The 26,568-nt window shown below is 47.3% G+C and overlaps 1 long non-coding RNA gene across 1 annotated transcript in view; it reads right to left on the bottom strand.

Annotated features, from left to right (window-relative positions):
• Positions 1-820: 820 nt before the first annotated feature.
• LOC309663681 overlaps positions 821-26,568 on the bottom strand; it is a 114,923-nt gene continuing 89,175 nt past the window's right edge. Inside the window, exon 5 of the long non-coding RNA XR_014265399.1 lies at positions 821-26,554. This is a non-coding gene — a long non-coding RNA (uncharacterized lncRNA). The remainder of the gene's footprint in view (positions 26,555-26,568) is intronic.

Here is a 26,568-nt window from a genome sequence, read left to right as displayed (position 1 = left end):
GGAGGAAAACGGGGGCCGCCGTAGCCCATGGCGGGGTGCAGCGCACTCTCTCCTTTGTTTCCAGTTTCTGAATTTCTTACCGCAGAAAATGTCCCCTTTTACTTTTAAGGACAGTTCTTTAAGCCTGAAAATACCTAAGTTAAATGTAGCTGGAAGAGCCCCTCACATGCAAATCTTATAAAACCCAGGTACAATGTCTGTCTGTCTGTGTGTGTGCAGGCCTGTGTGGCTTCCCTTGAGAGGAACCCTAAATTGTTCTTCAGATCACAAGTAAACCCTCCTCGCCCATCAAGTCATAATTGGACACAGACTCTCTCCCACAAACTGACCCGGGGTCCCCCAGAAACCAATCCTGATGAACTATCAAATTTGCCCAGTCCTCAAGGGTCACAACCGCAAATCAGGCTTTTGCTGAATTTGGCCCATGCTTTGGGTTTTCAGTGAAACTTGAGCTCCGGGAAGAGCTCTTAACTTCAAATTCAGTTACAAACGTTCCCTCCAAGATGCTGGGGCTGTGCTCTTCTCACCAGAACCCCGCAACACACACACGCGTACAGCACAAACATATCACACGTACACACAAACACACGCAGCACAAACACATCACGTGTACACACGTATCACGTTGACATACATAGCACAAACACAGCATACATACATACACACATCATACACATATACACACAGCACAAACACGTCACACATACACAGTATCCCACACACACCCTCCACAGCACAAACACATCGCAATACACACACACATCACACACACAGACACCTTATAGCACAAACACATCACACACCCACCCACCCACACACACACACACACACACACACACACACGCACACCAGCTCCAGGGTTACAATTTCACTAAAAAGGATAACTTCAAAAGGAATTGGGTTTCAATGAAACTATCTTACCCTTGAGAAGAACCGTAACAGACTGTTAACTAAATTATGTCCCTCAGAAAAACAAGTCACGTTCTGAGAGCTTATTAGAAGTTTAAAAATTAGATAAAGGCTCAAATGTTGTTGCTCTTTGAAATGTGAGGTTTTCATTTTCATCAGATAGCATTTATAAAATGTCCACCAACTGGTAGGGGAAATGGAGCAGAACAGAGACTTAAAAAAATGGCTCCTCTCTTCTGCACACAGAGTGGGATCGAAAAGAAACCCGGAGCTCTAGGGAATGTGGCCAAATGACTCACGCACTGGAAGATTAACTGCACGTCTAATCAAGTCACTCATTTGTTCTGAGGAATCAATCTGCATCTCATTTTGCCATTTGTAAACCAAAGCTCCTCATCACTGTGCAAGAAAATTAAATTACCCCAAGTACCTGGAGCCACAGGAGCCAGGGAGCGACGTTAGGTAAAGGCAACATCTGACAGTGAGGACTCGGGCACAGTGAAAACCCCAGGACGCTGGGAAGTCACACACCCTGAGGGGCAGGCATTTGGCAAGCAGGAAAACTAAGGGATTTTCATTATGCAAAAGCTGAGGGAGCTGGAAGGATGAAAAGATGAAAAGACGCGCGTGCACTGTGTGTTGAGGTGAATCACCAGCATCCCTCCAGTGGGCAGAACGGTCACTGGGAAGGAAGTGGGGTTTCAGAAAACCTTTGACAAGTAAAAGCAGAAGCTGGGCACACGGTAAGGAATAAAACGGCATTTCCAGCACAGGACCAGAAAGAGAAAGTGGTGATGCCCTTTTCTTAGGAGAAAAAGAAGGGGAAAGAGTATAGGGCTACGGAGTCCTTAAGGACTTTGAAGTTGATAATAGGGAACTTGGTCTCTCTCTAAGTTTAAAGGAGGAAGAATTTAAGGGTCCAGTTTGGGGATGAAGTTGTGTTGAGAAGAACATGTTTCCAATGCCTGTAAGAAATTTGAAAGACAAAATCCTAAAGAAATAGAAGAATGTCTAGGGGTAACCGGCATTGAAGTAAAACATCAGATAAAGGATGGAGTGATGGGCTCATCCTTGTTCAGCCATTTCTTAGGAAATTTTCACGATGAACCAAAAATGCATTAGGAACACAGACACACACACAAAACTCGGGAGAAAAATCCTGAAGTCCTGATGGTAGTAAACATTTGGGGACTTCATTTCCTTTGCTGCCGGAGATCTAGGATGACTTTAGAAACCTGAGACTTCCCTGGGATAGTGATATATTGGATTACAGGGTCTATTCTGAAGGGATTCGCAAGGCAGCTTAGAGCTCCCAGCCATTCTCCTTCACCCCAAACGAGAGAATCTTCGGTTAGGAAGGAGCAGAAACTTTGACAGACTGACTGAGATTCACCTTCAAACCAGGCTTTGCCAGATGTTCTAGGGCCAGAAGACCTGATCTAGACGAGGGTGTAGGGCAAAGGGAAAGACAGGCATTCTGAGATGGGCACCATTAGAAGATGCCATCAACCATTCAAAACACTATCCCGAGCCAGGCTGGTTCTCCGAATGAGCCCAATACCACCCAAGAGACAGCAGGCCTGCCAAGCAGTGACCAAACATTATAAGCAAAATTAGCCAATTAATGGGCTCCCCTGTCTCGTGGCTGGATTGCTGTGCTTGCTGCTGCTGACCAGCCTGGCCTTGGAGCTGCAAACCTGCCCAACCCCCATCCCCGGGCAGGCGCTCCACCAGGTGAGCGACAGAAGGGTGGTGGGGAGTAGGGCGGCCAGATGGCTGAGCTGCAAGGAGCTGTGCTAAGCTTTTTCTCTGCTGCAAGTTACTCTTAACCTATGCATTCCATAACCTTCGGAAGTGCTTCCTGATCTGTACATAAGTGGCCAAGTGTTACCTGAATGAGTGATTTTAACATGATGTCTCTCTTTTTTCCCACACACAAAAACTAGTTTTTGAGAGATTTTCCAACAATAAACTGAAACCTCGACTCATGCTTTGGGTTGCTATGGCAACTTTTTTTTTTTTTTTTTTAGGAATTGAAAGTGTTTGAAGGATTTTCTTTTATTCATCTTTACAACGCAGCTGACAAATGACCATCAGGAAAATGAACACTGTCCCCAACTTCCAGATGGAGAAAACCCAGTGGAGAAGTGTTAAGGAACTAGTCTCCACAAGTCCAGAAAGCTAATAATGGACTCCTGATTTCAATTACAAACTGAACAAGGTATTCCAACTGCACTTCGGGCTCTGTTAAAGAATGCTTTTAAGCAAAAAGAGGCAAAAACACTTCACCCCTAAATTAAGACAAGTAGAGCGGTTTGTTTTATATGGCACAGACAGAATAAAAATCCTGCTTTTTGTGACATCTGTAATGTGACTGATGTAGGAGCCTGAATCAATGCTGCTCCCGAATAGGAAGTCATTATCATAATAATATAATTTGTAATATTAATCAAAATAGTCCAATAAAAGGCAAGAAGTATGTATCACATGCTGACTTTTTGCCAGATATTGGACTAGGCTTTTTAGAGATTGTATTTTATCCTTAAGGGGAGGTATTATTCCCAGATTTTATACATGGGGAAGTGAAGAAAGTAAAGGCTTAGGAAGGTGTAGTTGACAGAACACCTTACTTCCTGCCCCGTTTCCCACCTCCCACCCGGAGCTAGTGAGGAAAAGACCTGGTCCAAGAACCTAGTTTGGCCATGACCAGCTCTGCATAGGAGACTCTGAAGAGAAGGGCATGACCTCTCATGAAAGAATCCAGGAGTTTAGAGGCGTTTGTGAGTGTGGGCTCATGGCACAGCAAAAAGCCACGGGGGCAGGAAGGAGAGCAGATGTTGTTGGGAAGTGGGTGACACCACCCCTTATTCCTCTCCCTCTACCATCACCTCCAAAAAAAACCCACCATCACTCTCTGCAAATACATTTGAGGGAGACAATCCCCAAGGAGGAGGGGACAATGGACCCAAGTTCCTCAGGTGCAGCAACCACGGCTCATTTTCTCCATGGAGTTGTGTAGAGACCCCTCAGTCAGTGGGGAAGGCATGGAATCCCACCTTTGGAAACTCCGGAGCAAACAGAAGCTCCAGGACTCCTAAGGACATGCAGGGCATGAATGATGGAAAACACACCACAATCCGGAAAGGGCAGGATCCATCCGCCATGGAAATATGAAAGCTACACAGGTAACTCAGTTCACTCAACTAAGTCTGAACTTTCCTGAGGCTTTTTAAAGCCAGACAAACAAGGAGCCAGAAGCTTCTCATCCAAGTCTCGTGCATTGTTTCCTTTGAAAGAGCCCTTCCCGTAAACACAGGCCTCCTTCCTGACTAAATATGTCATTTCAGCCCCGCTCATTCTGCTTGTTACCACGATGGTGCTAATTCAAGCACGGCTCACTTCAAAGTTGACACTGATCCTCCTCATAAGCAATTGTTTTGCAGCCAGACCCATCAGTGGCTCCCGTCAGCCCCTTGCAAGCATGGCGCCAGCTTTTCAAAATGCTGACAAGAGTGCCCCTGTGTTGCCTAGGACAAGCCATGGTTGTCCTATTCAGAGCATGTAATTGTCTCCTGCAGAGAGCAGACCCCCTACCCCATAGACCCAGCCACCTGTCTTTCCCATCGCAGCAACCGGGAGCTCAGACTCCAACAAACGCTGGGGAAAGTTGAAATAGTTTTAGAGGTTGAAGCCAGAATATAGTTATGAACCAGAAAACAGGACTAATTAGTGAAATCCATTGGAATCTTTAAGCTGCTGCCCTGGAATATACAACCAATGGCCTAGAGGGGTTTCCTTTTCCGTTTCTAGGGAGGACCAACCTGTGCCACTCCAATGGCAATTTGATTTCTTTTTTAAAGCAATGGTTTTCCAACTTTAATTTGCATCGGGGAACTTTTCAAAAACACAACTTTCTGGGCTCCAACCCCAGAAGTGGTGATTCACTGAGTCTGGGGAGAATCCCAGGGAACTGCGTGTTTGATAAGCTCCCCGGTGATTCAGATGCAGGTGGCCTTGAACTACATACTGCAAAACATTGCTGTAGAGTCTTAAGCAAACAAAAGCCTTCTCCCTCCCTTCAGAACTCATTTGGGAATTTCAAAACCTTCAGAAAATTCTTCCTTGTACCTATTCCCATGGGTGTTAGGACTCAGAATGACAGTCCTTGAAAATAAAATAAAGGCATTTCTCTAAGCCGGAGGGAGATAAGAGCCAGATGTCAGCCCCTGCCTCCCTTCCGCAGCTCTTCCCATCCCTATTTCCTCCCAGGTACATCTTCTGCTGGGCTCCTCCTGCACGTCCTGTTGGACCTGCAACCAATCAGGATTGCAGGAAAGAATATGCTGTAGCCTCAATCCCCCACTGGGAGAAGATGGATCTGGAATTGAGTTATCCATCATCCAGACCCAATCCCCAGGGACAGCCCTGGGGTAGGCATGGCCACGGAGATGCAGCACGCCTCTCTGCAACGTCGGGCTTCCCACCTCCACTTGTCGGGCTCAGTCTCAAATCCTGGGCTTCTGCCTTGGCCCTCCATTCCCCATTCTCCATATTGTCGCCCTCATTCTCCCAAACTCCCCTGGATCTCCAGCCCTGACTGAGACAACCCTCTGCTCGTTATTTCCTGAACACCCCACAGGACCTGGAAGAGGTTGCATGAGTCATTAATGTTATTCACCAATTGTTTCCAGTTTTCAGCCCTCAACCTACCCAATCAGCAGGATTGTACTTTCCCCTGTGTAGGTGCTGTGAAACTAGTTCTGGTCAGTGAGCTGTAAGCAGAATGTCTGTGGGTCACTTCTGTGATAGAGCATTTCATTACCAGTGCAAGACCCCCCAGAGCCCTCTTTTCTCTCCAGCAGGGTGACTGGCAACATTTGAGATGGTGAATGCTCCACCAGCCCCGGCCCCTGAATGACCATGACCAGCTAAGCCTCTTGCTGATGTGAAATAACACAAATAGTATGAGCAAGAAACAACCCTTCGTGGTCTTAAGTCACTGAGCTTAGGGATTATTTGTTCCCACAATGTAACTCAGCTTGCCCTGGCTATGAAAGGTCTTTGTGGGTTTTCAGCTCTTGCTCATCCCTTTCCTGGGCACCTGAGTCCTTTCCTTTTATCCCCAACTATCAGCTGAGACATTTCCATGAATCAACAGATAGATTGACCAGAATAAGAGTGCAGCCCTGCTTGCCACTGGGGTCATGATTCTCTCCACCGTTCACTAACTCTGCTGCCTGACTCAGTATCACCTGTACCTTTGTACCCTTGGGATATTGATGACTCTCCAACCAGGTACATATCCCCCTTTCACACAGCACGCTGGTAGGATGACTCTTCTTTCTTTCCTCCTGTCCAGAGTTGCTGCTGATCAAAGCTTTCTCAGAGCCTGTTTTCACAATGACAAGGAAAGGAGCTAACATCATGATTTCTAGAGATATCTTCATCACTAAAAGTTTTTGCCTAGAGTTGGGAAATTATTACAAGTAGATCCAAGCTTGCTGCCTCTATTTTTCATGACAATGATAATAATATAACTGCTAGAAATAATTCATTCCCAGCAGTTGCCTTGTCTACCTTGTATTCCAATTCCTAAGGACAGTTGGCAAGTGAACTTCCTCTGCTGCAGGCTTTGGCAGTTCACGTGACTCTCTGGTTTTGCAATGATGACAAATGAAATTACTGCAGGTCCTGGTGCCTCTGTCCCTGGAAACCATCAACAGGATGACAGCTCCTTCTATTTGGCTTGTAACAAGCTCTTCCAGGCAAACTAATCACCAGACAGGGCCTTCCATCCAGAATGCAGAGTTTCTTAATCTTATTTTGAAGAATTAATTGTGTGACCTCAGCACTGGGATTATTCCTCATAAAGAATTCCAAAATTGCAACTCAGTGTAAAAGAGTAATTATAATCCCAAAGATAGGATGATATAAAAAGGAAAAATATAAAGGAGTGACAAGCTTAAGAACCAAGTGAAATTTCAGAACATTATTTGAGTGTAAACAAATAACTTCTCATGTAAATTTTGTGTCATAATTGCAATAAGTAAAACAGATTTAGTTGAGTCAATGGAAAGGGGTTTTGCTGGAGAGAGAAGACCATTTTTGTTCCTTTTTCTAGGACGTTCCTCTTATCCCTGCACCTGGTAGAGAACTTTGCCCTAAGACAGCGTTCAATTAATGCTTAATGAATTTGAAATGACCTCATGCCTGAGAGTTTTGTGCTTAGTGTATGTTTGATGTGTGGTGTGTGATGTATGTGTGTGTGCTTGTAACAAAAATATATAGAGTGATATAAAGATATGCGAACACTAAATACAAGGCATTCATTCCTTTCTTCTACAAATATTTATTGAATACCTACTATGTGCTAGGCACAAGTCTAGGAATACAGAGAAAGTTACTAGTCTCATGATATCTATATGTGTTTGAAGGAGACTGGAAATAAATAACAAAAATATTAGTTTTATAAAGAAAAGATGAGATAATGGAAAATGATGGATGGGGTATTACAGGGTGGTCAATGTTCTCTGAAAAGAAATATGAATGAATCAAGAGTTAGATATATGGCGATTTGCCCAGAACACATTCTAGGAAGATAAAACAAGTTCAAAGGCCCTGAGGCAGGCCCTGTTTTGTGTATTAGAGAAACAAATGTGCCCATGTGGTTGGAACAGAGTGAAGGACAGAGAATGGTAGGAAGTGAAGCCATGGAGGTTGCAAGGGTCAGATCATGTAGGGCCTTTTATGCCATGTTGAGAACCTTGAATTTTATTCTGAAAATGAAGGGAAGCTACTGGAAGATTTTGAGCAAGAGAATGACATGATCGGATTTAAGTTTTGGAAAAAATTTCTGCTACTGCAGGGCCAAAAAGAGAAAGCAGGTTACAAGAGCTGCTTAAATCTGGTTATATTGAGTTCCATTATTGTGATTAAGATTACAATTGGACTTCCATTTCAAGGCAGGATGATCACCAGAGTCCTGCTTGTTTGATTTTCAAATGAATTCCTGCCTTTGTGTGACCACCCTTTTCTCTCAGAATCTCACTATGGGAACACTGCAATAAAATCATAGAACCAGGACACCAAAGATCATTCCATATGGATTTGAGAGCACAGGGGAAATTTCTGGGCTCCCAGGAGAAGGGGGGTGGATAAAAGTAGAATCTGTGTCACCCTTTTAGCCTACCTACCCTAAATGCTCTATCTAATAATTCTCAGCTCTGAAAAATGATGACACAGGATAACACCCACATTTACAGCATCTCTGGTGTGGGGTATTAACCAAGGGTGAGTCTTCTCTGATGTCTGGCTCCTTAACAGTTTGAGTTGGCATCAACTCAACATGGTTGAGTTGGCATGGCATCATGTTCCTTCCATTTTCAAAGGAAGGATAAAGTATGTCAGAGGCTCTCCAAGTTCAAGTTTTCTTCTGCCACTTAAGAGCCTCACAAGATAGTTTGCCTAACGTAGGCATGCCCTTGGAGACATTTGCAAAAGACAAAAGACCTCCAGATCCTTTGTTTTTAGAGCACGAGACTGGAGTCAGAGAGATGGAAAGGTGAAGAGAAAAGGTAGCAGCCCAAGAAAGGAGATGAGTTCATGGAGCTGGTAGTGGCCCCTGAAAGGTTTTCATGCTCCACCAGGAAAGAGAAGCCCTCTTCCTCAGTCTGAAGTTGCGACTGGCTCTATTTCTCCAAACTCAGAATTTAGGACTTGTCTCATCTGTGTGATAATTTTCAAGAATCTTAACTTCTCTGGCCTTGGTTTCCTCATCTGTTAGAAGAAAAGGGCATTGGACTAGATGGTTTGTATGTGATGCATTTAGCTTTAAAATTCTGTTTCTCAGAAGCACACACAAAGGTAATCCAAATCAACATATTCCAAGACCAGTGACCTACTCCTATAACACGATGATTCAAGCACAAATTCCAGACCTACTCTAAGTGGTTTTGCTTACTCTTATTTATTTCATTGCATTGTTCTATTTTCTATTTGTTCTATTTTCTGCATTGTTCTATTGTTCTATTTCATTGCCATATTGTTCTATTTTCACCAAGGAAATGAAAGTGGAAGGAAGAAAGGAAGAAAGGGAGGGAGGGAGGGAGAGACCTAAAAAATATGCAATTGATATCCACTAGATAGAGAATAGCCTTCTTTTCCAAATATCAGTGGAAGTATGAGCCTCCTGCTATCCTCCAGTGTAACCCATGTGTTGCAGGGCTGGAAAATTTGGTGGCACTGGCTCATGTGTCAACCTTCCTGCTCACACCATTTTCTTTAGCAAATAGTTGTTTTGAAAGACATTTTCTTCTTCTTTTGCATTTTCCTCTGACACAAGTGGAGAGAGTACACATGACTACCTTCTGTGGTAGGTCTTCACAGGGCAAGATACTCTTTTGTGCTCTAACCAGCTCACTGCAATAAGAGACAGCTGGGGACTTCTCTGGTGGCCCAGTGTTTAAGAATCCACCTGCCAGCGCAGGGGACACAGGTTCGATCCCTGGTCCAGGAAGATCCCACGTGCCCCGGAGCAACGAAGCCCGTGCACCACAACTACTGAACCTGTGCTCTAGAGCCCGTGAGCCACAACGACTGAGCCCGTGTGCCACAACTACTGAAGCCTGCACGCCTATAGCCCGTGCTCTGCAACAAGAGAAGCCACTGCAACGAGAAGCCCGTGCACCGCAACGGAGAGTAGACCCCGCTCGCCGCAACTAGAGAAAGCCCGCACACAGCAATGAAGACCCAACACAGCCAAAAAAATAAAATAAATACATCTTAAAAAAAAAAAAAAAAAAAAAGAGAGACAGCTGGCCACCAGCGAAACCCTCTGATGGTTTGATGTTTGTCTTGCCCTTAGCTAGTGCTCTCAGGACAGCAGATCTCACGATGAGAGGGGTCCTCCTGGAGACAACATTATTGGGATAAAATGCTATCCAATAAGTTCTCTGATAAAGAAAATGGAAAGCAAATTCAGGTTTCTATGCAGAAGATGAGACCAATCAATTGACTTATTCAGACCTACGTAGCAACTTCGAGAGGCCCACACCCCACCACCTCGGATTTCACATCTCTGCCCATAATGAGGTTCTGTCTCCCGTCGTAACTTGACCGTCTTGGCTCAAGTTGAGAAACACCTGTGGTATTAGAATCTTGGGGAGCCAGTGGCTCCTAGAACTCTGAAACCTGAGAAGCAACATCTGTCTGCCTTTCTCCTCTTCCATCAACCAGTCCGTGGCACTACCAGGGAGTAGATGCTGAATAAGGGCCAGTGGCCACTGGTACTGAACAGGAGAGACCCAACAAAGCAGTAAACACAGCACCGTCAGCATGTGGGGCTTCCTGTCCAAGCTGGCCGGCTTCTCTCTTTCCTTTCCCCCTCACACAATGGAAAGGAAATTTATTAGGCAAATTCCTCCACAACAAAGAGAGTGTGGGAGTCTCAACAGTTGCTGCGTACTTGACTTTGGGTGAGCAACTTGTCAGGAGCATGATTTGTAGCGGCCAGAGCCATTTGTCTTGTGCTTATGTATGGGCTGGGGGACATCAGCTGATAGGAGTTAGCGCGGTCATTTCGCTGACCCTCTTTGTCCAGCTCAACACAGAAGGTGGAGGCCGAGGGGGAAGAGGCCCAGAGACCAACGGGAGAAGGAGCCGTGTAAGGGGGTGGCTGGCAGACAGAGCACAGAGCGGATGATTTCTTTCTTGCCTCATTTTCTTGGGTTCTGCATCCTTCTCTAGGGGGCCTGAAGCTGGAAAAGAAATTTTGCTTTCCAATTCAAACTCATCATTTCTCAAGCTCTTCATGGGACTTTACATTTCTTCTTTTCTCTCCTTACCTTTGACTAAGAGTTAGAAGAAGGATGCCTGGTTTTCCAAGCACAGGCAGGAGAGTAATGGGGCCTTGACCCCAGCAGGGAAGGCAGGAGGTAGATGGCCTGGGCCTCTGGATGTTGATGGGCACCCCAGCTTCCAACCCCTGGGAACCTGGCCACTCAGACAACCACTGTGATTGGTTTAGGAAAGTAGAAGCCCCCAATCTAACCGGAAGCCTTTTGGGAATCCATAAGTAAGTGAACTTCTGGGAAGGGTCTCAGAGAGGCAACGATCTGAGAATGAATGTGCTTATGGAGTGTAATATAAAAGAGAAGAGAAACCACAAATGTGCAGGCATTGCCCCCAGCGCTGGGCGTCCCCATTAATGCCAGTCAGGTGTCGGTGCTCCTGACGGGAAAGGTTGAAAACTGCTGACCCCGTGGGTAAAAGATGATCAACCAGACTGATTCAATAGCATGTCTGTCTCATCATAGATAATCCCAAATACTTGAAAGGTGGAATGAGCAAGAAAGTCACTGATCGTTATTTAACAAGATACCCTTCCCAAGCACATGTGGTTTTAAACAGGGTCTCTGGGAATGAAAGCAGGGAGGCAGTGCAGTGCAATGGCTGAGGGTGGTCTCCAGAATCAAACGATCCCGAATACGAGGCCTGGCTCTGTTACCTGCTAGTTGTGTTATTTCTGGCAACTTCTTAACTTCCTTTAATATCATTTAGGCCTATAAATGAGGATTACACTAGTGGCTGCTTCCAGAGTTGTGAGGATAAAAGAAGTAAAGTATGGGTGATGGTTCATTTTATGCGGCAACTTGGCTAGGCTATAATGCCCAGTGACTTGGTCAAGCACCAATCTACCTGTTGCTCTGAAGATATTTTTTAGATGTGATTAACATTTAAATTAGTAGGTTTTGAGTCAAGCAGATTACCCTCCAGAATGTGGTTGGGCCTCATCCAACCGGCTGAAGGCCTTACAGGAAAAGACTGAGGCCCCCGGAAGAGGAAAGAATTTTGCCTCCAGACTGTCATTGGGCTAGAGACTGCGACATCAACTCTTCCTTGGGTCTCCAGCCTGCCAACCTGCCCCGCAGATTTCTGACTTGCAGACACTGCAATCATGTGAGCCTGTTCCTTAAAATAAATCTCTCTCTCCCTTTATCTTTAGATGGATGAGTGGATGGGTGGATGCATGGATAGATCTCCTGTTGGTTCTGTTTCTCTGGAGAACCCTGATTAACACAGTATGTGCAAAGTACTGAGCACAGTTCCTGGCACAGTATGTGCTCAATGAGAGTTTTCTCTTATTATCACTAATTCCCTAAGTGATAAAGCTTTCCACATCTGGACAGAATTCCAGGCGCCTGTAGGAGGGTTACTAAGGGGCTGGGGATTAGGGAGAACAGAAGATCTGCTCATTAGCCCTGAAGCATACAATTTAGGTAGCACCCACTCTGGGAGAGGCATCGGCTGGACACCTGCTGTTCTGGGGGGCAAAAGGCTGGGCCCTTCAGCCCCCAGTCCAGCTAGGCCTCCCTCTCCTGCCCTCCTCACAGCTCCTCAGCCCTCACCAGGGAGATGATTTGTGATTCAGGCTCCTTGGCAGCTGCGCCCGTGGATGCCGGCCTCTCGCTCCCCATCCCCGAAGCCCAGCCTGCAGATGGTTTCTCGTGGCCTTTCTACTTTTAGACGCTGTTCCCTAACTGACCCAAACTCCTGGCGAGGCTTTTTGGTAAGCTGTGCTTTTCCTCCAGAGTCTCTTTGACTCTTTTATCATCACTAAATCATCTGAATCATCAGCTCAGTATGGAGCCACTGACACAGGACAGAGACCCTCAGCTCACCCTTCTCCCCGCTTCCTCCCCGGGGTGGCATTTATAGGAGGAGAGTAGGAGAGGGCAGACACTGCAGCACTAAAAAGCCTGTTGTTCTCTGTCCCTGAGCCCAGAAGAGCCACATTTCCACCCCCTGCCTGCCCTTCCTCAGTGGCCCCGCCTGCTTTGGGCTCTCCTTGCCTTTCTGAGAGGAGCCCTGCCCTGTAACTGCCCTCCAGCCTGGGCCTTCTCCATCTCAAATCTCCAACCTTCTTCCCTTGCTCTCTGGTTACTGCTCCAAGGACAGATGTCTCTGCTGGCTTGAAGCCACTCTGCTGGGCTCCCTCATTGCCTCTTTTCCATGAGCTGGAAGACAAGGTTCAAGATTCAGATACTTGATAACTCAGCTGAAGCCTCAAAAGAGCCTGTGGCTTTCGGTGACTGTGGTTCCTGCACCAAAGGCCAAGGGTGTGATGGCTGTGGCACCTTCAAAGGCCACTTGCAGAGAACCATATTTTGATGGGCTCCAGCAGACCACCTAGGCCACACCCTCCTTTGACAGAGGCAGCAGCTAATGCCTGGAGAAAGTAGGAGTCCTACTTAAGGCCACACAGTTAACTGGAAACCAAACTGGAGCTCAAGAGTGGGTCTCCTGATTCCAGCAGAGTACTCACTATAGACTGCCTGGAATATGCCGTGGAGATGGTATTCACCTTGGTAATGACCCTGGGTGCTGTATCTGAGGGTTGTTGATAGGTTGATCCAAATTTTGTTCATTCAGGAAGTAGGAGAGAGGACTTCTGTGTAGCTTGTGGAATTTGTATACAGAGATAAAGGAGAGGGAAGAGCAGAACAGCCCAGCACAGATCTCCCATCTCATCTGTTCACTGAGTCATTCGTTGATTCATTCACACAGTCATGCTCTTATTCCACTATGGATCTACGGGGTGCCCTGGCTAGCTCCCACCAAACAATGCCACAGGTTCTCCTTTGGAGAATTCCTAGCCATACTCCAGACATAGAAGGTTTGAGCTCTGGGCATATAAAGGCCTTCGCACAGACACACACACAGACATACAAGACACAGACACAGACACACACAGCTTTGGCCAAACTGAAGCCCGTCCCATGCAAGAGAGAATGTTGGTATTGAGGGGTAAGGGGTGTCTCCTTCTTCCCACTGATCTTGGAGTCACAGACTGCTCTCTCTTTCTCCGCTTCTTAGAGGACCACTAACCTGGAACCCCAGTGGCTGCAGTGGCCGTGGCTTCTGGGGTCCTAGCTGGATTATGTGGGTGGGTCCTAGCCCTCCATGCTGCCTCACTTCTCAGACCCACTCCTCAGGGCCCGACTGTGTGACCTCTGCCCCCTCCCTCCCTGGCCATTTTCACTGGCTCCCACAGCTACTGGAGCTTGGCCTACCAAGTCTCCCTGAGCCCTCTGGGTCTCGCTGTCCAGTGTAGGTGGGAAGGACGCGGAGATGCAGTCAGCTCAGTGGGAAGGCCTCTCCTGGGAGGCAACACTCGGAGGCCCAAGCCAACCCCACCCTGACTGAGTGGTATTTCCAACAGTCCCATGAGGAGCATTGGAAAGGGCCTTTGGGCAACAGACCACTGCTCTTCACAGCTCTGCTGCTCAGAAACCTGGTAGGGGGTCTTTAAAGAGCTCCAGAAGCAAGTGCACAGGCTGAAGGGAAGCAGAAACAAGGAGGCAGCTTCTCCCCAAGGAGAGGCCGAGGGCCTCGTGGACCCTGAGGATTTAGAGCTGCTTGTGGTCAGTCCCTGTGCAGCCCACAGAGACAGAGAAAAAAGAGGACAGAGAAGAAGTATTAGGAGGCTATGGGTTTTCTTATGACAAGCTTAGACTTAGGAGTTAGACTGCTTCTAACACCGCCTAGCTCTGTTACCTTGGGCAAGTTGCTTAGCTTCTCTGTGCCGAATCTCTAAAACGGAGATAATGGTGTCTTTCCTGCTAGGCTGGTGAAAGGATTGGAAAAAACATACAAAGCACCGAGATAATACCCAACAGTACCTTGATAATGAAGATTACAGCTAAAGTCTGGGGAGCACTTATTATGTTGTCAGGAGCTGGTAGTTATTAGGTTATTCTTCTTGGTGGAAGAAAATGGATGTTACAGGTACAAGCATTTACTGGGTCTCTGACTTTGTGGCTCAGCTTTCTACCTTCCCTAGGAGACTTGAAGCCCCATCACCTTCTCATGGCGGCAGGTGACTCAGAAGAGGGGATGCCAAGACATGAGTCACAGGCCCCATTGTCTCAAAGCACCCTGGTCCCCTGGGGAGGCCTTTGTAGCACCCAGAGATCAGGCCCAGCCCTGCTTTGCTTCTGCAACCACAAGGTGGTATGGCCGGCAGCCACCGAGAGTTCTTCTTTTTCCGAAGTATGTTTGCTGTATAAACACAATCGTAAAAGGAGAGCCAAGTGTCAGCGATGGCCAGCCGCGCCCAGCCAGTGGGGGAGGAGAGGTCCTGCATCCCATCATGTTGTCAGGCTGCACAAACCCTACTCTCTTCAAACGCCACTTGGCTGGAGCACTTTGGAGAGGCTTAGGGGAGGAGAAGGCAGCTGGGAGAAGAGGCGGAAGAAGCAGCCCGGGAGTTATGCTAAACTGCTCCCAGGCTCCAAGGCTTTGCTTGACTCAAAAATAATCCGGTTTCCGCTTGTCACTTGACCCATAAAATGCATTGTTTGGGTACTTAAGATAGTCCCCTGGGGCTGCATCTGTGTGATTCAGATTCAAAAGCAGAATTACTGACCATGGAGATGGCTCCACCATCAGTAGCCTGAAGGATGAGCAGGGTTCTCAGAGACCCTCTGGCTGTGTCTTCATGGGTAGCAGCAAGTGGAAGACTGGAACAATGATTTTAGGCAACTCAAGCCTCTGCCCCTTCAAAACATGAACCAAAACTTGCAAAAACTTGTATAAATCAGGAGGAAGTAGGTATACGAGTTTGACTTAGCAAAACAGCTGTCTCTACTCTCAGCATCACATTGGCTACAGGATTCCGGAATTCCGTCTCTTACATCCCCTGCCCCCTGGCCCTGCCTGCTCATTCTCCCCCACCCCTACCCCTACCGCCATGACTTGCAGACTTTAAGCTTCCCCCCAAAATAATTCCAAATTACCACCGGTTCTAGCCACCCTACATTCCATCTCTTGCCCCTTCAAGCTCCACTTGCTTGGGGAACTTTGGTTCTTCAAGGAGAGTGAGGAGTAGGGGGAGGGTGCAAGGGTTCTGGAAAGGGCATGCTAGGTTCAGAATCTAATTCATATATACTGTACTCTGTTTGCTCAGAAGGAAAACTTACGACTCGCAGCTGCGTTACAACAAGCACAGGGATGAAGCCATCCAGGGCCCCCGCATATTTTCCTTGGCCTCGGCACAGGCCGTTGACATCATTGCAGGCTTTGCCATTCATCCACTGCTGTTTGGAGCTTGTGGCTGCGTGAGGCTGTGTTCCAGGGTCTGGGGAGGGTCTGACTGCAAACCGGGTGGTGGTGGGGATGAAGGTGGTCTCATTGAGTTTGTAAAAACAAACAGAAATGCACTGAACCTTGCCTTTCCTCCACTGGAACCGTGAGTGAAACTAACTCCAAGCCTCTCTGCCCAGCGCACTCCCCCAGGGCAAACAGGCCCAGGCCAAGGCTAGCCCAGAGACCCAGAAGCTTTTGTTCTGTCTGAGCTATTTTGGGGAGTGATGACGAATGTTCGCCACAGGTAAGAAAAGTGGGGTTCCAGTAGCAAATTCTATCACATCCTTCCAGATGTCACTCAGGCTGCTCTGGGCCCACTTGCATTCTCCTGCAAATCCTGGGCAGCACAAAAACCCTGTTAATGGTTCCCAGAGGTCTCAGAAAAGAAAATGGCAAAAGTAGGAAATGTGAATATTAGTAAACAGGGCATATGCGTAGGTGCATGCGCTGCAGGCTTAAGAATCATTTTTAGAAGACAGCTCTGCTATATGGGGGACGTTGTAAAGGAGAGCCTTTTCGCCGAGCTTGCTAACTGCTCAAAAGCTCTCAATTCTGCTGGCGTGGAGACCAGCTAGGGCAGCGGTCAAGACAGGGAATGCTGTGAGGTAACTTAGCGCAGGCAGAGAGTGCCTCTGACCTTCGCAAATGTTGCTTCCAGGTCGAGAAGGTCAGATGTTGTGGGCACCATGGGCACAACTCTGGACTTTGTCACTGGGACAAAGTGTGGCTTAGTGACAAGCACGCAGCCTCCAGAGGCTGTGAACTGAATGTGATTCCTGGCAAAGGCCACTCTTTGTTCCTCAGGGCCTGCTCTTCTGCACAGACTCCTGAATAGGATCACTTCTTTCTCAAACATCATTTGACACAAAGTGTTTGAGGAGAGCGCTCAGCCCCAGGGATGCCCATCTAACTCAGAGCTGAAGGGGACCAGGGATGTTCCTGGAAATGTTTAACAGCCAGTTGTCTGGGGGAAATAGTCCTGATTTGTAGCAATTACTGATTTCTGAGATGTAAATACTCCCATTGTGGCCAATTTCAAGCTACCAACTTTTGGGAGACAATTCATTGGTCTCTTGTATTTCTGCACATCTTGTGAGCAGAGGTACTGACAGCTTTTGTTCTTGTGTGTATTCTCTCCCTTTCTCTCTCTCTCTCTCTCTCTCTCTCTCTGTCTTCCTCCAGTGCTGGAAACATGGGACTTCATGTCCCTAGAATATGAGACGTAGGCAATGCAGAGTCCTGACCTCTGAATCCATTCTCACAGAGGAGCCACCCAGGAGAGCCGTCTATCCAAACCATCAATGTTAGACTCTGTATGAATGAGAAATAAACCTTTCTCATGGTACGACATTGGTATTTAAGGTTGTTGGTTATGGTACCTAGTACTACTTATTCTAATACAAGTCGTCATTATTATTATCTCCATTTATTGGTGAGAAAACTGAGGATTGGAGATAATGGACTAGGTCTCATTACCAGTAAATGGCAGAGCCAGGACTCAAACCTAGGCCTGTCTGCCTCCAAATCTTTTTTTTCTGCTTTGCTGACTCTTCATGACAAAGGCCCATGTGTGGCAGAGGTTCTGAGGTCCACAGATTTGCCCAGAGTGGGAAACAGGTCTCCCTGCCAGAGAAAGCCAGTTTTCTTTGGTAATCAGTCCTGCCTCCAGGGGAGTCTGGAAGGAGGTCTGACCATCTGTGGCTTCCAGGAAGATTGATTCCTCATGTCCAAGCCTCTGCTGTTCAGAGCAAGACAAGGACCCCCTGAAGAACTCTTAACCTGATGAGCATTGCGCATTCAGGACAGCTGGCGGACTACATGAGGGCCCCCCACGACCACTGAGAGACCCCCGTCACCATGGGATTGCAAACATTGCAACAATTCAGTAGGAACTCACACCATGAAATTGCTGGACACCCGCAGTCAGCGTCGGACGGGGGCTCCCAGGGCGTCACAGCCAGGATGACAGGGCCCCTGGGAAGCAGCTGCCTGGCTTTACCTTCCAGAGGGTCCCATGTGACTCAGGTTAGGCACAGTTTAAGCACTTATTGAGCACCTGGTGTGTCCATTACAACTACAATGATTACTTCTGAGAGCTTGCTTCAAAGACTGACGAAGGATTTGTAGTTCTGATTTCTGGAGATGTTGAAGAGAAAAATCTGACAACGGTACTAAAATCAGGTCACATTTGGTTTGACATATCATGAATCATCTCTGATGAAAAGGATCAAAATACGTAAATTCAGGACTGTCTTGGAAAACAGTTGACATGGAAATGCTGCTGGGTGATAGGAAGGGATCGGAAGAGGGTAAGAGCCTCGTCTGTCTCATCTGCTTCTATGTCCCAGCGCCAACATAGAGTCAACACTCAGAAAATACTTATGAAATGTTTGGCTTATTAAACAAGAGTTTTTCTGAGCTGTCTTGGTAGTTCTTTCATCTTTTCTGGGCCCTCAAGAGATCCGTGAGGTTCACCTAGATGCTAACTCAGGATGGCGTGGGGGGCATTTCTGCCATAGTCTTTCCTAGGATTTTTGAGAAACACATGAGCTGCTCAGCATGGGTCTAAGTAGCCGTTCACCTTCTGAGCCTGTGCCCTGTGTTTCTACCATCACCACTTCCAGGTTCTTGGTGCCTCTGACGCAAACTGAAGAACACAGCCCGAGGTGAGGGTGAATGAGCGTAAAATGACTAGCTGCAAGGCTGAGGGCCTGTCTGCTGAGCTCTGGAAAATGCAGACTTCACAGACTGCCCAGCTCCTCCCAAGCCTTGGCATTCAACAGTCCAAGAGTAGTAATAGTAACTAATAATAGAAATCATTTCCAATCAAAACACAAGGCCTGATCTTACTAAAGAGTCACAGGGATTAAAATATTCTCTGCATGAAAGAAACTGTTTGTTTCACAATTCGACCTTTGGCCAACACAGCTACTAGATCCCCGGCCGGCTCCCTGGGCTGGCCATTGCTTACGTGCAGTGGGAAATTCCAGACGGTGTGTAATCACAGGGGCCCTGGCCCCTAACATGACTAGTCATCTTACTCATCTTACCCTTCCCTCCTCCACACTGTCACCATTTACGTTCCAAAAACTTGCACGTGAGATTGTTTCTCCCCTACTCAAAAGCCTTGGGTGGTGCCCCATTGTTTAGGTAATAAAATCCAACTCCAACTCCTTTGGCATTAAATGTCCAAACTGTATACCAGCCTTACATGCTACTGTATTCTACCCCTATTCCCCCATCTAGAACCCAGGCTTTAATCAAAATTACCCATTCATTTTGCCAGAACACATTCTTTTTTTTTGGCTTAGTTAACATTAAAGTAAAATTTATGTACAGAGAAAATCTTCAGGGTACCATTTGATGACTTTGGATAGATGTACGCAACCATGTAATCACTCAATATTTCCAATCTCAATATTTCCATATCTCAGAAAGTTCCCTCATGTCCCCTTCTAGTCAATTCTCTCCCCGCAGAGGCAACCACTATCCTGATTTCTGTCACCATAGATTACTTTTCCTGTTTTGAACTTTATGCAGAGGAATCACACAGCATGTACTCTTTTGTGTCCCGCTCCTCTCACATGACATAATGGTTTTGATATTTATACACGCTGCCTCATGTATTGACAATTCATTCTTTACCTATTAATTATTGCCAAATAGTATTCCATATATGAATATGCCACAATGTTTTTATCCATTCACTTACTGGCAGATACTTGGACTGTTTGCAGTGTTTGGCTATTACACTCCAGCACAAGTCTTCTGTGGACATATGTTTTCATTTCTCTTAGGTAAATCCCTAGGAGTGGAATTGCCAGAGCATAGGATTGGTGCATTTTTAAGTTTGTAAGAAACTATCACAGGGACTTCCCTGGTGGCGCAGTGGTTAAGACTCTGTGCTCCCGGGCTTCCCTGGTGGCGCAGTGGTTGAGAGTCTGCCTGCCAACGCAGGGGTCACGGGTTCGAGCCCTGGTCTGGGAAGATCCCACATGCCGCGGAGCAACTAGGCCCGTGAGCCACAACTACTGAGCCTGCACGTCTGGAGCCTGTGCTCTGCAACAAGAGAGGCCGTGATAGTGAGAGGCCCGCACACCGCGATGAAGAGTGGCACCCACTTGCCGCAACTAGAGAAAGCCCTCGCACAGAAACGAAGATCCAACACAGCCATAAATAAATAAATAAATTAAAAAAAAAAAAAAAAAAAGACTGTGCTCCCAATGCAGGGGGCCCAGGTTCGATCCCTGGTCAGGGAACTAGATCCCACATGTATGCTGCAATTAAGAGTTCGCATGCCACAACTAAGGAGCTGGTGAGTCGCAACTAAGGAGCCCACCTGCCGCAACTAAGGAGCCCATGTGCCACAACTAAGGAGCCCTTGAGCCACAAGTAAGGAGCCCACCAGCCACAATAAGGAGCCCATGTGCTGCAACTAAGGAGCCAGCAAGCCGCAACTAAGACCCAGCACAACCAAATAAATAAATAAATAAATAAATATTAAAAAAAAAACACTATCACGCTGTTTTCCAGAGTGGTTGTACACCAAATATAGAACATTTTAAAGTCAATAACGTCTCCTTCTTATTCACATAGCGTTCAAGGTAGTTCCATGGTAGCAGGGCGCTGGGAGGAGGTTCTTGCACAGCCACTTAGAGGCCAGGCTGCTGGAAGCCCTGCCATCCCCAAATGAGGCTCACGAGGTAACCCTGAGCAACAGTGTTTGGCCAGTAGATGGAGAATGAGAGGATGGAGAAAGAACACTCCTTTCTTTGCTGACTTGGCCCAGAGGTAAGTGTTATCCTTTTGGTTGACATTTCACTGTTGAGAGCTAGTCTCCAACCTCACCAGGAGAGCTGTGAAATGGAGACCCCAGCTGGACAGCTGCTTACCCGCCACGAGTCTGTACCATGGGAGGGGAACGCCAGTCTTCGATGTAGAGCTGGCCATCTCCACCACCCCAGGGGTTAAAGTCTTACCCTCCTTTCCAGTCTGACTGTGCCCATTGAAACTGTCCCATAATCTGTGTGGAATAAATCCTTCCCTTCTCTATACTCCTGTTGTACTTGCTGTCCCTCTACAACAGCACTTGTTAAGATCCGCCTTTCATGATTTATTTCCATGTTTTGCCCACTAGATGGCGTCCTCTTGGAGGCCTCTGAGGTCTGGCCATGTTGGACCCCGGTGCTCGGCCCACAGTGGGATCTCCGTAAGTGTTTGCCGAACTCACTGTGGTAGAGACACAGGGTGCCCGCCAACTCCTCCTCTAGACACACCACTTGTCTGCACTCCCCAGTTCCCCTGCATGGAGCTGAGGCCATGTGACTTCTCTGGACAATGCAACATGAGCCACAGCTCCATGGCAGGCTCCAGGCTGATGCAGTGAGAAGTGGGCATGCCTCCTGATGTTCTTGGTCTCTCTTCCCTCACCTGCCAGCTGGATGAGGAGGCTCCAGTGGAGCGCCCAAGACCTGACAAGCAGAGCCTGTGTCCTGAATACTTGGCGGAGCAGAGTCCCTCTGCTGACCTCACTGCTGAGATTGGGCACTGTTTGCTAGATAAGTCAGCCTACACTGACTAACCAGTCACGGTGTGAGCCCAGCCACTAAACTCGGGAGGGACGATCGGTTGCCTCGTCTTTCCATCACCTTTCCTTACTCGCCACTAACTGCCGACTGTGTGACATCGGGCCCATGCTGGTACGTGATGCCAGTGTTCAGGTAAAGAGAGTTTTCAAGGTACATGTTCAATTGTGATTTTGTAGCTAAACTTGACAATGATTCCACTGAGTCTTAAATGCTATGCATTTCTTCTGTACCTCATTCGACTACAAGCTCTTAAAAGCCAGGTACTAATTCTTGCTCTATATCCTGGGTATATAGCTATTCATTCATTTAGTAAATATTTACTGAGTGTCCACTATATCACTCACTCTTGTAGACAATAGAGACGAGCAGTGAATCAAACAGACCAAGTCCCAGTTCTCAATGAGAGAGACAGATAATAAACAAATAATGTGATTGTTGAAAAGGCATGAACAGGAGACATCCCCTCATATAGCATCATGGCCTTCTTCCCAGCTTCTAACATATCGGGTCGATAATTAATTAACGTCTGTCTCACCCAGAGAACTGTGAGATCCATGAGCCTGGGGTTCCGCTCTATCCCCAGCATCAAGCACAGCGCTTGCTCAGAGCAAACACTCCATAAATATTTATTGAACCAAAAAAATGAATAACGATGATTATATCTACTATCTGCTGAGAGCCTGTTATTTTCCAGGTACCATGGGAAAAGTTTGCTTACATTATCTCATTTAATCCTTACACCATCCCTGCAAAGTAGTTATTACTACCTCTATTTACCCGGGAGGGAATTGGGGTTCAGAGAGGTTAAGTGACTAGCCCATTGTCACATGGCTAGCAGTAAGTGACAGACCTGACATTAGAATCCACACGCTTTCCTCAGGACCACACTGCCACACACAACAGCAACAAGGGCTTTTTTTTTTTTTTTACATCCCATATATTCTTTCTCAACAATGAGGAGCAACCACTACGGGTCACCGTTCCTGTGAACGGGACAATTCATCCCCCTCTGCAATTTGCCCCGACCAGCCCAAGGCCGCCTTCCCCAGCAGATGGAAGATGTGCGCTTGTGGTAATTACAGACCATGCTGTCCTTTTCATTTATGTCTTCACAATCCAGCTTGACATCGTGTCATAAAAGTTTATGTACTGTGTTCTCTCTGCTCCTTACTAATATTCTCTGGCGTTCTCCCCTGGCCATCCAGAATCAATACCATAGCTCCTCTCTCAATAAAGTAGGGAGCTATGAACAAGGCCCAAATGGGCACAGTGACTATTTGTGGCAATTAGGCGTCACGCTGAAGGAGAGTGGGCAAGATCTAAAGACCAGCAGCATCACTAATGTCCCTCACCAGGGACCCTGGAAATTGGACTGCTTAAAAAATACCCTCTGTCCTCTCACCTCTTCTCTTTTTTACCCTCTGCCTCTTTCTTTCTCACCAGAGATAAGGAGAGAGAAGCGCATTCAAATTAGGGACCCTAGCAATCGATTTTTAACTTGCAGTTGGTGGATTGTAATCAATGTTAATTAACCAGATTCTTTTTCAGCAAAGGTTGGGACAGGAGAGTAACTGCACAATATTTCTGACCACAACAGTGGGTATTAAGGGGCTTTGGGACGGCCTGAGGGAGGAGGAGGGTGGTGCTGAGAGGCTCCACGGAAGAGAACGCAAGCACAGGAGGAGGAGAGACTGGGATGATTTTAAAGTGGCCCTATCCAGGGGCCCTGGCAGCATTTTTTGGAAGCTGGAGCAGGGAAGTTTAGCTATTTGTATGTCCTTCACCTTCTTTCTGCCCCAGGAAAACTGGGCGTCATCAGGGGATGATTCCTGTATTGTCAGCTAGGTCAGTGGCAGCCAAGCAACCATGTTCATCACTCTGGAGAGCTGCTCGTACCTGGACCGTGTGGCTCAATGGGAAGAACAAGGAATTTAGCAACAGAAAGTGGGTTTGAGCCTTAGGAGGTGCTTCCTGGCTATGGAACTGTGGGCAAGTTACATAACATCTGGTCCTCAACTCACTCACCTACGACGTACATGATTACAGCAACTGACCTCAGGAGCATTGACGCAAGATTCAAATAAGATTCTACGTGGAGGTACATTGTCAGTAACACGCTAGAGGAATGTCAGCAGCTACCACTCTTGTAAGTCACAAGGACAAAGTTCCGGAGCCTCTGATCCCAAACAGACAGCATACAAGATGGGACCTGAGGCTCCTTTCCAATCTCGACCCATCTCTAAGGATGTAGGAAGTTGTCTTGGCAGTTACCCATGCCACTTTTTATTCAAAAGATTACTTATTTCTGAATATAAGTGTCAAATTGAGAAGAGGACCCTCAAATGTGCCAGTGCTACTTTTCAATATCGCAGAGGAAATAAAAGAAAGGTATAACAGTGGGAAACATGATAGAGCTGCCAAAAATAAAACCAAAAGCTGTATCTGTTTTGAAACAGTGCACGCATCACAACTTCTTGGTCAGGATAGAAAATAGAAACCGAAGAAGCCGGGCACTGTCTCCAGGGGAGACCCACTCCAGCCAGGTGCGTGGGGTTTCCTCCACACCATTTTACTCAAGTGGTGCTTCGACCTCCAAGAGGAGCTTTCAAAGCCTTCAATCAAGAGAAAGGCACCAGTATTTTTCAGGTCTTTCACGTCCCCTGGGAGTGAGGGAGACTATTGGGGAACATGATAGCAGGTCATATTGCCATGCAAGGAAAAGATTCCTAATTGCCCTAGGTGGCCCCTTGGCCTCTGGGACAGGGAAGTCCCAACCGTGGTGATACACACTAGCTTCTTTTTGCCAAGGCACCTGTAGGCGTCTTCCACTTAAGAAAGGTGAATGAAAGGAGGGGAGGCTGGGAGAGAGAGGAGGAAAGAAGGCAGAAAGAGAGGAGTAGGGGAGGTTGTCAACAATTCACGGGTTCAATAAACAGTGCTGAGTGTAGGCCATGAGGTGGTCCCCCACCCCCATGTGCAGCTCACTCTGGAGACCCAGAGGGAAACACATCTCTGCCCTCAAGTTGCTCACAGGATCCTGGGTCGGCTGGAGGGAGAAAAATTCACAGATAATCACCACGCGGAGCTTGGGTGAGTGCAGAGGAGGGGTGCGTCCCCCGCCCCAGAGCTGAGGATGTGGGCAAAGGAGTCGTCTTTAAAGAAAGGACATTGTCAGTGAAGAGAAGGACAAAAGAGCAGAAGGGAGAATGAACTGAGGAAACAGAAAGGGAGGGAAAATCAGGAGATAGCAGGGACAAAATTATTTCCTCACCCCAGGATTTATACACTCAGCTCAAATGCAAATCTTGTCCCATTGATCTGTGATTTCAGTGAATAAAGCTGCCTTTTCTGGAGCTATCGATTGTGATTGCTGATTGCGAAGCAAGTTGAGAAGGCCCGGGCAGTCCTGAATAGACCTGGGGAGTGAGCTCACAGTGGGTGGGCCTTGCACTTAATCAGAGAAGAGCAATTGCTCACAGTGATGAAGGGTCATCCTTGAGGGAGGAAGTATCTTCAATCACACCTCCCTCTCCAGTGCAAAAAACATTCTAGTTTCACAGACAGGGCCCGCTCCACCACCCCGGAGCGCTACAGGACGGGGCCCTCTTGGCCCGGTCTAAGGGTGGGGAACCTCTTTCCTCACAGGAGTGCCATACAGAAGCACATCCTATTTCCCCCAACTGTTCAGATTTATCAGTGCTCAAGGCTTGGCCTCTCTTCGGTCTATGTTGAATCCCACTGGTTTCTGGGGAAAGAGTCTGGAATTCAGCCTGACTTAGGAGAAGAGAGACTTCAGTTTTGGCCCCACTCCAGCTAGCACCTGGAAGATACCAGGGGCCAAGAGAGAGTTCGGCCTGGGGCCAGGACCTGGGAATCTTTCTTCTGCAGGAGCATGAAAGCTGTGAAGTAGGGAAGCCCAGAGCGACAGGGTGTGGAAAGAGAGAAGCACGGGGCTCAGGGCTGAAGCTTCAGAAGTTGCCATATTTAAGGGCTGGGAGAGAGAAAGATGGATCTTGGAGATGCTGACAGCAGGGCAAGAGAGAAGCAAGAAAAGGAGATCATGAAGGGACACAGGAGAGGAGAAAAATTCAGACACACCTGAGCAGGTGAGCTGAGTAAGAACCAGATGATGACAAATGCATTCAGTGCTTATCCTTGAAACCGAGCAGGACCCTGTGGGTCTCCTGGGCACGGAAGCCTTTCTGCGTCCCCCGTTTCTTGTAGGGAACAGACTCCAGCCTCCATGACCTTCCCTGAGTTTCAAAGGGCAGATTCGAACAGTTGCTAATCCAGTAAGGGAGGGGATGCAGAGACAAGGGAGGAACAGCCAAGAAACAATAGTGCAGCCTTGGGGCAGGGTCCTGGTTCTGCCTCAAGGGATAAACACAACAGCGTCCTTAAGTTCTTTATAGAATTAAAACCCAACAAATGGAAGATGTCAGCATTCTTCATACCAGAGAAGACCACCTGAGGCCAGATTAAAGGAACCAGAGAAACTCATCAAGAAGATTACCTGAGACCAGGTTAGAGCAGTGCAGGCCCTACACACACCCTAATCTTATCAGCAACCCCACCCTTGAACTGTTGCTGTAAAACTCCTCATCCTATCTTCCCTGGTTGGGACACAGAGTTTCTGGGGCAGAAGCCTGCTGTGTACCCCTTTGCCTGGCAAAGCAATAGACCTATTCTTTTCTACTTCCTCCCAAACTCTGCTTCCAAGATTCGATTCAGCACTGGTGCACAGAGGCTGACTTTCCAGCCTCACCCTGACTCAAAAGTTCACGAAGCACGTCTTCATTAGGCATTGTAGCAGGACCCATAAATACAACAGAGAGCAAAGCTTACCTGCCCTCATGATGCTTGCAGTCTCATGGGGAACATAGAGGACTGTGGCAGGCAGGGCTTCTCAAACTCTGTGGGAAAGACC

Source organism: Balaenoptera physalus, assembly GCF_965194825.1.
Source record: "Balaenoptera physalus genome assembly, chromosome: 7".
NCBI classification, from domain to species: Eukaryota; Metazoa; Chordata; class Mammalia; order Artiodactyla; family Balaenopteridae; genus Balaenoptera; species Balaenoptera physalus.
Note: the sequence above shows the minus strand (reverse complement) of the source record. Positions and strands in the feature narration are given on the sequence as shown.